Source organism: Stenella coeruleoalba, assembly GCF_951394435.1.
Source record: "Stenella coeruleoalba genome assembly, chromosome: 11".
In the NCBI taxonomy this organism is placed as follows: Eukaryota; Metazoa; Chordata; class Mammalia; order Artiodactyla; family Delphinidae; genus Stenella; species Stenella coeruleoalba.
Window position 1 is genome coordinate 28,590,355 of NC_137157.1, and position 13,609 is coordinate 28,603,963.

The 13,609-nt window shown below is 36.2% G+C and overlaps 1 long non-coding RNA gene across 1 annotated transcript in view; it reads right to left on the reverse strand.

The window, feature by feature from the left end:
• Positions 1-8,881: 8,881 nt before the first annotated feature.
• LOC307194574 overlaps positions 8,882-13,609 on the reverse strand; it is a 226,744-nt gene continuing 222,016 nt past the window's right edge. Inside the window, exon 3 of the long non-coding RNA XR_013830580.1 lies at positions 8,882-9,342. This is a non-coding gene — a long non-coding RNA (uncharacterized lncRNA). The remainder of the gene's footprint in view (positions 9,343-13,609) is intronic.

Below are 13,609 nucleotides of genomic sequence, written 5' to 3' on the forward strand. Positions count from 1 at the left end.
AGGTGGCTGGGAAGGTATGGACTGAGAGCAGACTCAACAGGCACATATTCAGTTCTTACAGAAGGGGGGCTGGTAATCAAAGGAGTTCAGTGTCTTCCTATAAGTTATGCATCTGATAAGTGGCAGAGCCATAGTTTATACTTCTAAGTCCAAGGCTCTTTCTTTGTACCAAACCTAAGTCAATACGGTTAGGAAAGTGTTAGAATTTGGATGGCAGGTTACGGGAAGAAGGCAACACGCCTTGGATCCAGGTCTCAAATTTATCTGTTGAGATAGGGACAATTTCAGGAAAATAGTGTGGAGGCAAAATATGTTCTATTTTTTTTGACCTCATATTCTAAACTCTTTTTTTTTTTGCATATTTCATGAATATTTGGGGGCATGGTTGCATATTAGATGTAAAGTTACACACTCAACTTATTCTTTTGTTAAATTGATGGCTTTTAAAATTTAGCATGGTTCTAGCTCATAATATTGTAAAACCAACATTTGATATATTAATTAAGGTGTTTTAGTACATATTAGCAAATACCCAACTAATAACTTCTTTAAAACTCTATCTGTATAGTATTTAAAATCACCTTGCCAGCAGTACTACACAGAACTTTGGAAGTAATGAATTTATCAATTTTATCTTCTGCTCCAGGCAGATGCCTCTTTCCATTGCCTTCCTGAGTCTTGCTGTCTTGCATGTCTGCATGATCTCAAATCATCACGTTTACCGGATTGGCTTGTTCAGCACTGCTTTCCCAGTGGCACAGCCTGGGTCACTCTCTCTCTTCAGTATCTTTTCTTGTCCCTCTCTGCATTTTGCCACTGAGCTGCTCCTCCAGCTTTCATTTCTGGCTGAACTTTACCCACAGAATTTGGATCTCTCTGCTTTTAGTGGTCATAACAAGCTCCCCTCTCTCTTCATCTATTGAATGTGACCATCTTTATGAATAGTCTTCAATCATAATGCCCCTTATTGACATGGTGTCAGTAAAATGTTTGATTGATAAATAAATTAATAAATGATTTCAGATCACTAAGTAATTAGATGGCTTTTAAGTGCCCAAATGACAGGCATTAAAAATGAACAAATAAATATAATACCAATACTGATTTCCTCTATGAAGAAAATAAAACAGAGTAAAGTATTAGAGAGACATGAAGGTTTTTACTCTCTATGTGGGATGGATAGGGAAGATCTTCTTGAGAGAGGAAGACTTGAATAATGAGAAAAAGTTCATTTAATGGTAGAAGAGTGTACAAGGGAGAGGTGTGCAAAGGCCCTGAGATGGGGATGAATTTGAAGCTCCGGTGGGAACAGAGAATAAGCCCCCATAGAGCAGTAATAGGAGAGGTTAGAGAGGTAGGCAAAGGGAAGATTCTACTGACTTTTCTAGACCACAGCCAGGAGTATGATGTATATTCTAAGTGGAATGGAAGCCACTGGAGGAGGTTCCCAAGGGAGGAGCCTGATCTAGCCCCCCCATCCAGGTTCTGGGGAAACTGAACCTCTTCAGAGAAGCATTCTAGACATTTAAGCTAACCTAGTCCTTCTTTTTACAGTTGTAAAACAGACATAGTCATTCTCTGATGATTGTCTTTTGTATTAGGGTTCTCTAGAGAAACAGAACCAACAGGATGTGTGTGTGTGAGAAGAGAGAGAGATTTATTTTCAGGAATTGGCTCAGGTTATTATGGAGGCTCACAAGTCTAAAATTTGCAGGGTGGGCTGTTAGTCTGGAGACCCACAGAGTAGCCTAACCTACAGTTCAAGTCCAAAGGCCATCTGCTGCAGAAATCCCTCTTACTTGGGGGAGGTCAGTATTTTGTTCTATTCAGGTTTTCAACTGATTGAGTGAAGTCCACCCACATTCTGGAGGGCAGTCTGTTTTATTCAAAATCCTCTAGTTTAAATGTTAATCTCATTCAAGAGATCCTCACAGAAACAGCCAGAATAACATTTGGCTACATATCTGGGCACTATGGCCCAGTCAGATTGGTACATAAAATTAACCATCATGCTTTTCTTATAGGACAAGACAAAGGAAGAAACATTTTCCATTTTAAGAAGTAAGTCTGTATTTCATCACAGGTGGATTTGCATGTATACAATTTTGATGTTGCAGTAAATCAGCAACCATAGAATTAACAATCTCCTTCCAATAATTGTTATATTTATTAAAGTTTTTTCTGAAATAAATGTTAAAAGTATAGTAATCAGACTGGAAGAGTGAAATAAAGAACAACAGAACATAGACCAGGTCAGGATAAGAAGAACAGAAAGGAAAAGATTCATAGGAATTTACTGATGAGATTCCTTAGTAAAAGAGAGTAGAGACAGCTAGTAGGAACCTAAGTTTTGTTGATGCAGAATGGGATGATGAATATTTTTTTTTTCCAAGAGAAGCACTTCATGCAAATGAATAATGGAGGTGAGGCTTATCAGCATGCTGGAAGCTTACAATTATTCAAATTATGCAAAGCCACCAAATATGTGAAAATCAAAACAGAAAGAACCATTAATTCCCATTCTGTCCCCTAGCATTCTAGGGTTTTACCCACATTTGTGAAAGAAAGATACTTCAACCTTGAAATTAAACAGAGAACACAGTGTGGTGATTTAGTTACACATTCACTATTTAATTGTTTTAAAGGTGATCTAGGCAAATGTACAACATTGAAGTATGCATGTTTTTAGTGTGCAGTCCAATTCAATTCATGTCTTGCATGATGGATTTGGAGTTTCAGAGCATTCTAGTTAATAGAAAATGTGTTAATTAAGATCAGTTTAATAATGGTGTTTTTGGAGAATTAAAAACATGTTTGATTCAAGCACCACATTTCCATACTGGAAAGCTACAGTGCTTTGAAAATGAATATATTGGACATGACATATGTCCTTAACAAATCATCCTTCAAAAATTGGATTTCTGTATTTTCTAAGTTTGAATCCATCTGTCAATCCACAAAGGACCCCTCCCTTTCCTCTCTCCCAGCCGTCCCCTTCCTCTCCATACACCTGTGACATCAATAGCTTAAGACAGTGGCTGCCAACTAGAGTCCTGGAGACCCACTGGGGAGAGAGGCCCCAGAAAATGTTGGCTTTTTGTTGAACTGGAGAAGAAATTCACAGCATAAGCGTCCCTCTGTTAGTTCCCATTGAGCTGAGTTCCAATTATAATGTGGCCACAGGGACCCCTTCCTGTGTGTCCTAACAATGTCTCTTTTAAAGATGTCAGGAAAATGGCCTAATGGTAAGTTCCATCAGAAAAGAAATATCAGACTGAGGGGATTTGATAGTCTGGAAAATCCACTGCCACTAGCAAGCATTTATGTTCTGGGGCGAGCTACCAATCTTGTTGTGCTGATATTCTTTCATCTGTAAAATGGATACAACTATTGTTTATTGAGGTTGTACTATGTGCTATGTACTTTCATGCTTAATCTCTCTTAATCTTCATGATAACATTATGAAGTAGGCATGATTATACACTTACTTATCCCTTTGTAGAAGAGAAAACTGATGATTAGAGATGTCAGGTATTGACCAAGATTGCACAAGCATGGAGAAAAGATTTGAAAGCAAGCCCTCCTCAGTGCTTGATCTTAATTATTGCACTGATTTCCAGTATGCTACTTAGCACCTACCTCATAGTGTTGTTTCTGGGATGAATTTATTTAATGCATGTAAAACACATAGCACAAATACCTGAAAATAAAAGCTAGCTTCAGCATCCGGATACAACAGCAGCAACAACAAAGTCTTCTTAGGTAAACTTTTTACTAATCCCCTTCCAACATTCCCCTCACCTTTCTTCAGTGCTAATGAATTCAGAGACAGTACCATCTAATGGGTATCTGTTCATGTAATCAAGATCTTTTCATTATTCCCTAATTATTTTATGAAGAATATGTTCCTCTACAGTTCTGTTGTTTTATGTAGGGAGAGTCAAGGAGCAACAGGTTTTTGGTTAGAAGATCAGCATGGATTCTTAGCTCTTCCACTGGACTTTGAGGAAAAAAATCTAAGTTCAGTTTTCTTATTTCTGAAAAGGGAATAATGATACCTGTTCTTTGCTCCTGTCAGCTCTAGAATAAAATTCAAATTAAAGCAAGCATATGAAAGGCTTTATAAACGTCAATGTGCCATAGAAATATAAAGGTGGTGTTAGCAAGGGTTATGACATCTTCTGCTTCCCTTTCATTCATCCATTTTTGTGTGTCTATCAACATAAAAAGCAAGAATTTTTGACTTGCAAATTTTACTGTTAGACTGAACTGTTTTATGATACAATCAAAGGAGGATGCATTCACATTTTATTTTTATGTGAATAAATTAAGGACAATTGTTTTTCCCTTTTACTTTTTTTTCCCCCTTGTGGCAAATGAGCTCATCTGTTGATATTTAGACCAAAGATTCAAATTTCCTTCTGGAAAGTATTTAGGCTATAAAAGCTCATGTGAGCTAATCAACCTGTGTGAGGTTGTTTGGTTTGTTTCAGATGGTGTTAGAGGTTGGCCCCCCTGAAGAAGACTTTGACACAGAGATTTGAATATAAGAAGGCTATTAGGAAACACTCTTGGGTTCAAAACCTGGGGTGAAAGAGAAGTAAATAGGATTGGGCAAAGGGAAAAGGTTACTTTAATCAAACTCAGAAAAGGTCTCAGCTGACCCCGTGGGTAACTCTAACATGGGATGATCCTTCAGAGTTGCCCTGAACTGGGGAGGAGGGACTGAATCTTTGTACTCTCACAACAGCCAATCTTGGATGCAAAGCTTCCCCATGGAAGATGACATGGCTTAAGGTGAGTTGGCTTTCTTCAGACAAAAGCAATTCCCAGAAGAGACTGACAGCCAGGAGCACTTGCAGCTGCTGGGAGATCATGCCCTTTAGTTCTAAATGGGACCCTGTGTAGCATATTACAATATCTACTACAGATAGCAATGTACCTGCTTTACCAGATCTACTTAAGATTCTCATCAACACCTTCCTGGTGAATTATCATGCAGACTCAGGTAAGTCATTACCTTACGAGTATTTCTATCTAAGTTTAGACAGAAAATAATTCTTATTACATTATGCTGAACCTTATATTAAGCGGAAATCTGACACCAGATTCTTTAATCCTTGAAAAGAGAAGATTCTGAGGGAACTGTACTGAAGAGCTCGACTTAGCATTGGAACCAAGTGAGAATAGTACAATATTTGGAGCTCATAAATGTTTGCTGGAGGAAGAAAATGTTGGGTGAAATGGAGAATTTATGTAGCTAATGGCTATAACACCAATCTTTACTCACAGTCACAGTTTTCAGCCCCTGAGTAAGAATAATGCCTAATACTTCTTGAATATTCACTACATACTGGATACTGTTGTAAGTTCATTACACAAGTTAACTATATTAATATCACAATAACCCTATGGGATGGGCATTATAACCACATTTTACAAGTGAGAAAATAGGCTCAGAGAGATTAAAATGTATATCTAAAGTCACATGACTAGTAAGTAAGGAAAACCAGAACACTTACATCACATAAAGGGAATGGTAGTAAAGGAAATTTGCATCTCACATTTTAATCCTTACTCATTTTCCTAACCTTTTCTTCTTCTCTTTGCCATATGCATTAGTTTCCTAGGGCTTCCCTAACAATGTAGCACAACTTGTGTGATTTAAAACAACAGAAATTTATTCTCTCACTCTTCTGGAGGCCAGAAGTCTAAATTCAAGGTATTGGCAAAGTTGTTTTTTTGCCCTTAGCTTCTGATGTTACTAACAATCCTTTGCGTGAAGACATACCACTCCAGTCTCTATCTCCATCATCACATGGTATTCTACCTTCGTGTCTGTCTCTAATCGAATTAAGGCCACCTTAATAAAGAATGATCTAATCTTAATTACATCAGCAAAGGCATTGCTTCCAAATAAGATCACATTCACAGGTACCAGGGGTTGGGAATTCAACATATCTTTTTGGGGAATACAATTCAACCCATAATATCACATAATTGTCAAGAAGATTAATTCTCAGAGAACACAATAATTCAACCAATGAATATTTCTTATGTGCCTAGAATGTGTCTGGTATCATGTTAGCCACTGAAGGGAGAGTGATTAACAAGCAAACTCTCTACCATTCAGTCAAAATATTTATTAAGCATCTATTATTTATCAGGCACAGGTCCAAGAAGAGAGAATACAGTAATTAACAGGATAAAGTCTCTATTCATAAGGAGTTTATCTTCAAGTGAGACGAGATAGACAATAAACATATTAACAAATAGGATAATTTATACCAACATGTGTTATGAAAAAATTAAAGTAGGAAAATATGAGGAAGAGTGACTGGGGAAGGGTGGGTAACTGTATCTAAAGAGTCAAGGAAGATCTCCCTGGGAGGGTAATGTTTGAGTTGAGAGCTGAGTGACTAGAAGAAAGTGGCCATGCAAAAATGTTGGAGCAGAGAATCCAAGCAGAGGAGCAGCCAAGGGTAAAGACGCTGGTTGGGAACAATGTAGAATGTTTAAGAAAGAAAAGGAAAGCCATTTCTCTAAAGTGTATGAACTAGGGAAACATGAAAAGAAACATGTTAGAGAAGTAAGTGGTTAAGGGGTTTGGCTTTTATCATCCTTTTCATAGGAAGTTACCTAGGGGCTTATTAAGGACAATATCTTAAATATAAGTTTTAGAAACAAAGCTCTGGCTGCATTCTGTAGGGTAGACTATAGAGGGATAAGAACAGAATCAGGAAGACCACTTAGGTGGCTACTAGATGAATCCAAACAAAAGATGGGAGGACCGTGGAGTAGGGTTGTAGCAGTGAAGTTGGTGAGAAAGAGTTTGAACAGAGATATATTTTACAATTAGAGAGGATGGACCCTTCTCATGAATTAGATGCAGGGTTTGAATAAAAACATAAATCAAGGATGATACCTCTTCATCAAAAAGCTTATGATATAATCGGTGGCATCACAGAAAGGGATAATTTTAATTCGTTGTGATAATTGCAAGAATAAGCCCAGATGGAATTCCCAAAATCATCTGGGAAAACTTGAAGGGAAGCTAGAGTTCCCTCAAGAGTTGTGGGGATGTATCTTTCATAGCTGATGTTTTGTCCTATTCTCATTTCAAAGGCTGGCTTGCCTTTGAGAAACAGGTTACAGATGGTTTTCTGCACAGAGAGAACCCATATCAGAACACAATGTTTTGATGAAGACTCCCATTTCATGTCTCCTGAAATGTAAGTGAGTGTGTTTTACAGTATTGGGGAGCCATTTGATGAGTTGAGGGAGGGCTGGAACCAGAACATGAGATTGACCCTAGCTGTCTCTCTCTGACTCTAGGGGAACAAGACTTGAGGCAATGGGGTGTTGTTCTTGAAAAGAACCTCATGTGAGAACATAATGGGCAGACATAATTTATTTAAGGCCAGTCTCTCAAGATACTGTGGGTCTTTAGCCAGCACAATTCCTCTCAAAATGTATAATGGGCTCCCTCAGAGAGCACAAGAACTCAGGGTGGAATTTGAATGACTTCATAAGCTCCCAAATCCCATTTCCCTAGACAGCATCATCTGTATCAGTATATAACAAAACTATCAGTAGCATAACCTTAATAATTACAATTGCTGTGTATTAATCACATTAAGAGAGAAATATACTATTGCCAAACGGGTACAGAACTTCCTATAATACCTAAGCAGGTTGTAACTTTACACATACACTGCTTTGTGCTTACCTCACTTTATCTTTCCAATATTAAAGTTTAGTTTGACATTGCCCCAGGCTGTTAGCTTATCTTGCTGCTCTTCTAGGCTTCTGACCACTAATTTATGGGTTGTTTCTCTTGAGGATCTATCCCTTTACTGTATCTTCCCCACCATTGACCATCCTGTTGATTTGCTGCTGGGGTTCTATTTATTTCACCCCATCTGCATGGTAAGCTATTCCAACGTACATTTTGTTAGTCTCTGATTTAGTGGGTGGCTTCAGTGATATATTTGTCTGAAAATATGTTAAGTCTTTCAAACAAGCCATGATCTCTTAGAACTCTGCTTGAAATACCAATCATTACCACCATTTGGAATAGTAAGTTAACCTCACTATTGTGTGCTTTTCTATAAACATAAAACTTCTAAATAAAATACTCAGTGTAAATACTGACTAAAGTAAACTGTAAAGGAAATGTCTAAGAAAAAAAGATAAACTGGAACAAGATTTAAGCAATTACAACTGGGTAAGCACCGATTAAAGTATTTACTTGACTCTCAACCATGTATATGTATTTGCATATATATCCACATATATGCGTGTATATAAAATCAAACTTCTGATATTCTCTCAGAATTAATTTCTATATCCTAATTTTTACTCTTTAGGTTCATAAATCTTTCAGTGTTGTGCTAGAAGTTACTAGTATTTGAAAGCTTAATGCACATCTACTTTGGGCAGTCTTTTGTATAGATACTCAATCCTTAATTGAGTAAAAAGTAGTTAGCATTTTCACTATCTTAGTTCTTTCATTAAGCTTCTCAACTGACTACCTAAGGCCATCCTATTTTCATTTGATAAGGGAAACAAAAACAAATCTTTTTGTATCATTTTCTTCTAAGGCATACTGAGAAAAGGAAATTAATATGTATTGATTCTCCTTTCTTTTCTTAGGACTGATTTAAGAAAACTCTGTGAATTCTCACATTTGCCCATTTTGCTAATTTCTGCTTTTACACTCTACTTCTGAAAAATGGTCATTGACTTTTCTATAACATGTTTAAACTGCTGCCACTTAATTTTAAAGATGCTGAACTCTGCTGCCATGAAAGTTTTAACACATCCTGAGCAAATCACACTGCAACTATTTTAAGTGAAACCAGAGAATGGCTTACCCCAAAACAGTAACTAGTTTTCCCGGTGGAGATAATTATTCCTTTCAGTATAGTTCAGAATAAAAATCAAGACCATCAGTTTAGAGTATAAATAGAAATCTACTCTAGGTTCTCTAGGTTGTCCTAAGCCTTGGTGAGTGCAAGAATGAAAAAACAATCAAAATTAAGTGAAAAGAAATTCTAGGCAATATATTTTTTTAAGATGTGATAAGAAAAAACCTGAAAGCCCACTCTCAGACCTTACAATTTCTAAGAGTGAAAGGAATGTCAAAACAGCATGTATAGGAATTTTTTAAAAATCTGAATACTCAGGACTTACCTCTGTGAAACAGCTACTGACTTGTAGAATCTTGGAGGTGATGGTAGCCAATCAGAATAAGCAGATTTTTGTCAAATATCAGATTCCAACATTAAATACACAATCAAAATCAAAGTCAGGCATCAGCCCGCATGCCCCACATCTTTCCTGAAAAGCAAAAGATATGAACAGAAAGGATGACAACATGTTACCATGGGGAGGTCATCCAAAGAAATCATAACTAATTAAGCAAACACCATTAAAAATAAATTATTGTACTGTCACTGTGAACTTTCCTGTTATATTAGCTCCTAGATATTTTATTATTTCTAATCTCTTTCTGCAGGTACTGATGCTTTTTGATAGTAAGTGAGAGCAAACCAAGAAAAAATGCACATTGTTCATTAAGTCATCTCGTAAGTCTTTCAAGAACGCTATTTGAGAAATGTTGATTTCCACATTGCTATACCCTTTGGCACACTGAGATGTATTAACTGGTGAGTAGTACATAAAATAAAACATCAACATTCTAAGTTTCATATTCATGACAGCTAATGAGGATTAACATAGTGGTCTTTTTTATAGATACATGTTTTGGAAAATGTCTCTCTATATATCATTAGTGTATAATGGCATCATTTAGAAATTTAGAGAAAAACATAGCAATTTTATCTTACTTAAAATATTCTTCTGAAGGGATTCACTTTCAAGTAATTCAATGTTCCTGAGTGCTGGTGACATTATCTTTTCAATAATGATTAGACAAAAATGAAATCATTGTATCATGGAAAAATTTATTGCAAGTTGTATATAAAATCATTTCCCTCTGTTGCAGATTTTATCTTTCCTTTGGAATTACTCTGAGGTGAACCATTACAAATGATTATTGAGGGATATAATTAAAGTTGTGCTGCCTTCTGATGTTTGGGGGCATTAAATACCCCTGGTTCTTTTGATGTTTTTTGTAACTTATATTTCTTTCAAAGCTTAGGTAGCTTAATTTATATGACTAGGTGACAGTGTACTTCTTCTTATATGTCATAGAAAACTGATGAAAAGATGAGAATATATGGCTCATCATGATGATACTCAGGTATAAAGAAGTATTAGATAAAATGTAGAGTAATTGGGGAAAAGATTTATGTCTTGTGCCAGGCATAGGAATGTTAAAAATAGCTTTACTTTCTAACATTGAAAAAGAGAATGTTTAGTATCTATTTTCTTTCTTATATTTACCTGTACCATACATCAGTACATGCACACATTCATTAAACTAAATGTGGGCTTTTATTTTGTAAATCAAGAAAATAGAAGCAGTTTCTATAGAGGAATAGAGAGGAAAATGAATGGAGGGGACCAGCATAGCTTTTGTTCCTTCAGACTCTCTGCTTTTGTTATTGTTTTTGATTACTTAGTGTTAGAGAAGCTATTTTGATGAGAGATTTTGGAAATTCATGTATAGCATATTTTGTTTTGGGATCCAGATGACAAAAGCTAGCAAAAAATTTTGGAGAAGGCAATTCTTACCACATATACCAAACATTCTACAATGTTGTGGCTTCGATAACATTGACAGGTAGCCTTCTTTGTGCCAATGTTCTTGTAAGGGGTAGCAGCAATGAAAAGGCTCTTCAAATGACTTGTTGTGTATCACTCTTCAAAAGGAAGATCCAGAGCAGAAGCAGAATGTGATGGGTATCACGTATGCACTGTAGCTGATAGTTCGGGTTGCAAACACACTTATATGTTGGGGGAATGTCCTAGAAAACATGTGGGAATCATAAAGAGCCTGGTGGTTCTGCGTGAATAAGTGAGGGTATTTTATAGGAATATTGGTTTATTGATTTTATTGTAGGTTTATTTGTACTCATCAGATAAAGTGGCTTAATATTTGGGGGTTGTACATTTTATCCTATCTTAGTTTTAATCTCTGGATTAAAGTCAGAATAAAGTGTAGATCCCAAAATATTGTGTTAGGATACTTTGTATTAGCTGTCTCAGTGATGTGTGATATAAAGGTTTGTTTCTCACTTAGGGGAAATCTGATGCAGGTCAGATGTCTTCCATTTTGAGTTATGCTCCGTGGAGGCCATGATTACCATGTTCACTGCAACAGAGGGAGGGAGGGAGGGATAGAAGAGGCACCCCACTCCTGGTACCAAAATCTGTATTAGTCAGCCTTCTCTAGAGAAACAGAATCAGTAGGACATAGAAAGATTGATGGATTGATTCATGTCTATCTATCTATCTATCTATCTATCTATCTATCTATCTATGTGTCTATCTATCTATCATCTATCATCAAGAGATTTATCATAAGGAATGGCTCACATGATTATGGAGGTGAGCAGATCCAAAGATTTGTATGATAAATTAGCAAGCTGGGACCAGGAGAGCCAATAGTTTAGTTCCAGTCCAAAGGCAGGAAAAAAAATGATGTCACAGTTTGAAGGCAGTTAGGCAGGAAGAATTCTCTCTCACTTGGGGGAGGGCAGCCTTTTTGTTCTATTCAAGCTTTCAATTGATTAAATGAGGCCCACTCACATTAGGGAGAGCAATCTGCTTTACTCAGTCTATCTACCAATTTAAATGTTAATCTCATCCAAAACATCCTCACAGAAACACCCAGAACAATGTTTGACCAAATATCTGGGCACCTTGTGGCCTAGTCAAGTTGTCACATAAAGTTAACCTCAAGTTTACACCTTGCAATTGGGCACCCATACAAATCTCCTTAAGCCATACTTAACCTTCAAATAAAGATAATGCCAAGGTCATCACTCCACCTAAAATGATACAACTATCCTGTGTATAATAGAAAACTCACTAACTACTTTCCCAGAAGAGAAGGTGAAGCTCTTGAGTAATGTTTACTCTTTTTGATATCCTGCATTTAAATATGATGTACAGTTAACAATACTTAAATACTATGATATAAAATCAATCAACATATTATTTTACGTTATAAGGGAATAAGAAAGGGAAGAAAACAGACATTTGCTTAAAATTATACACACACACAAACTATCTGTTATAGTCTTAACAAAATAAGGAGGAAATACTTATGACAATTATAGTCCTTGGTGAGCCCTAAACATCTCCAGTATGATAGCTGAAGTTTGAAAAGTGAAAAGCACATATACAAGTCAAGTTTTGTACCAAAGCTTCAAAGTCAAACAGACGTTTGTACTTTTGGACCATATGAAGCAGTTTTATTTGAGTAGCAATTCTATGTTCTTTGCCTAAGTGAAAAAAAAATGATTTTTATGCCTCAGTTCTGGATGACTCTTCTATTGATTTTTTGCTTCCCACACTGATGATATAGCCACATTGGCTATTTCCTTAGGGAATCTCAGACATTTTCACTATAGAGTCTGCATTAATCAAATATGAAGTTATCCAGGTTATTCAGTAAGAAACGAAAGTCCACAGTAGATTCTATCATCTTGTAGTCATTTTTGAGGTGTAGACAAGCCTCTTCACCAACTATTCCTCTTCTCGTAAAAGTACATTTTTGGGATTCAAAAAACAAAAAAATTGTACCACATGGACTTATTCCTCTGTTTACCCACAAAGTATGGTGCTGCTATGTCATCTTCCCATCCAAAGCATCCATCATACAGAAATAAAATTGTAAGAAACAGGTCTACTTCTACCCTTAATGACTCTTCCTTCCATGAGTCTTGCTCTCTATCCAAGACTAAGCTAAATACCAGGTATGCTTAAAGGTTTCTTGTTTATCCTCCTCTCAAACAAAACACAACTATATAAAAAATTATTATTATAACTATAGTAATAATAATTCTTATTTTACTGAAAAGCCACAGTTGAGAAAAAATGGATGAAAACCCAGAAGAAAGGAGAAAGGAAGGAGAACAATCAGAAGCATGCTGCCAAAGGAACACAAATTAACGAGATGATTTTACTACCAATTACTCAAGTGATTTCCTAGATCTTTATTTACTTTTTTATTCTCCAGTAGTTTGATTGCAGCAGTTACCTTCTAGTTCGGCTCTCTTTATATGATACTTAAAAATTTGATAGATTTAGTCAACTAATGAGAATACTAAATTTACGTTTGTCATCATGTGACTAAAACAACAAATATTCTCTGGATTAATATTTTTCTACTAAGTTCTCTTGGAATCAAGGACACATGGCTTGACCCAATTAATATACAAAACAAAGTTCTCTCTATCACAACTTATTCCAATAGATGTGTTCAGTGGGGGATATTAAGCAAGTCACCTGGTTCTTATTTAAATAATATTCTTCAGTTAAGCAAACCCAGGGTTATACACTTTATTATAAAGATTTCTTCAGCACGTAGAAGGGTGTACAGAGTATGTATACATCTGTGTGTTGGCATATGTATTTGTGTGTATGGATTCTGATGCAAAACAAGATTTAAAATTAATTCGAGATGGGACACAAT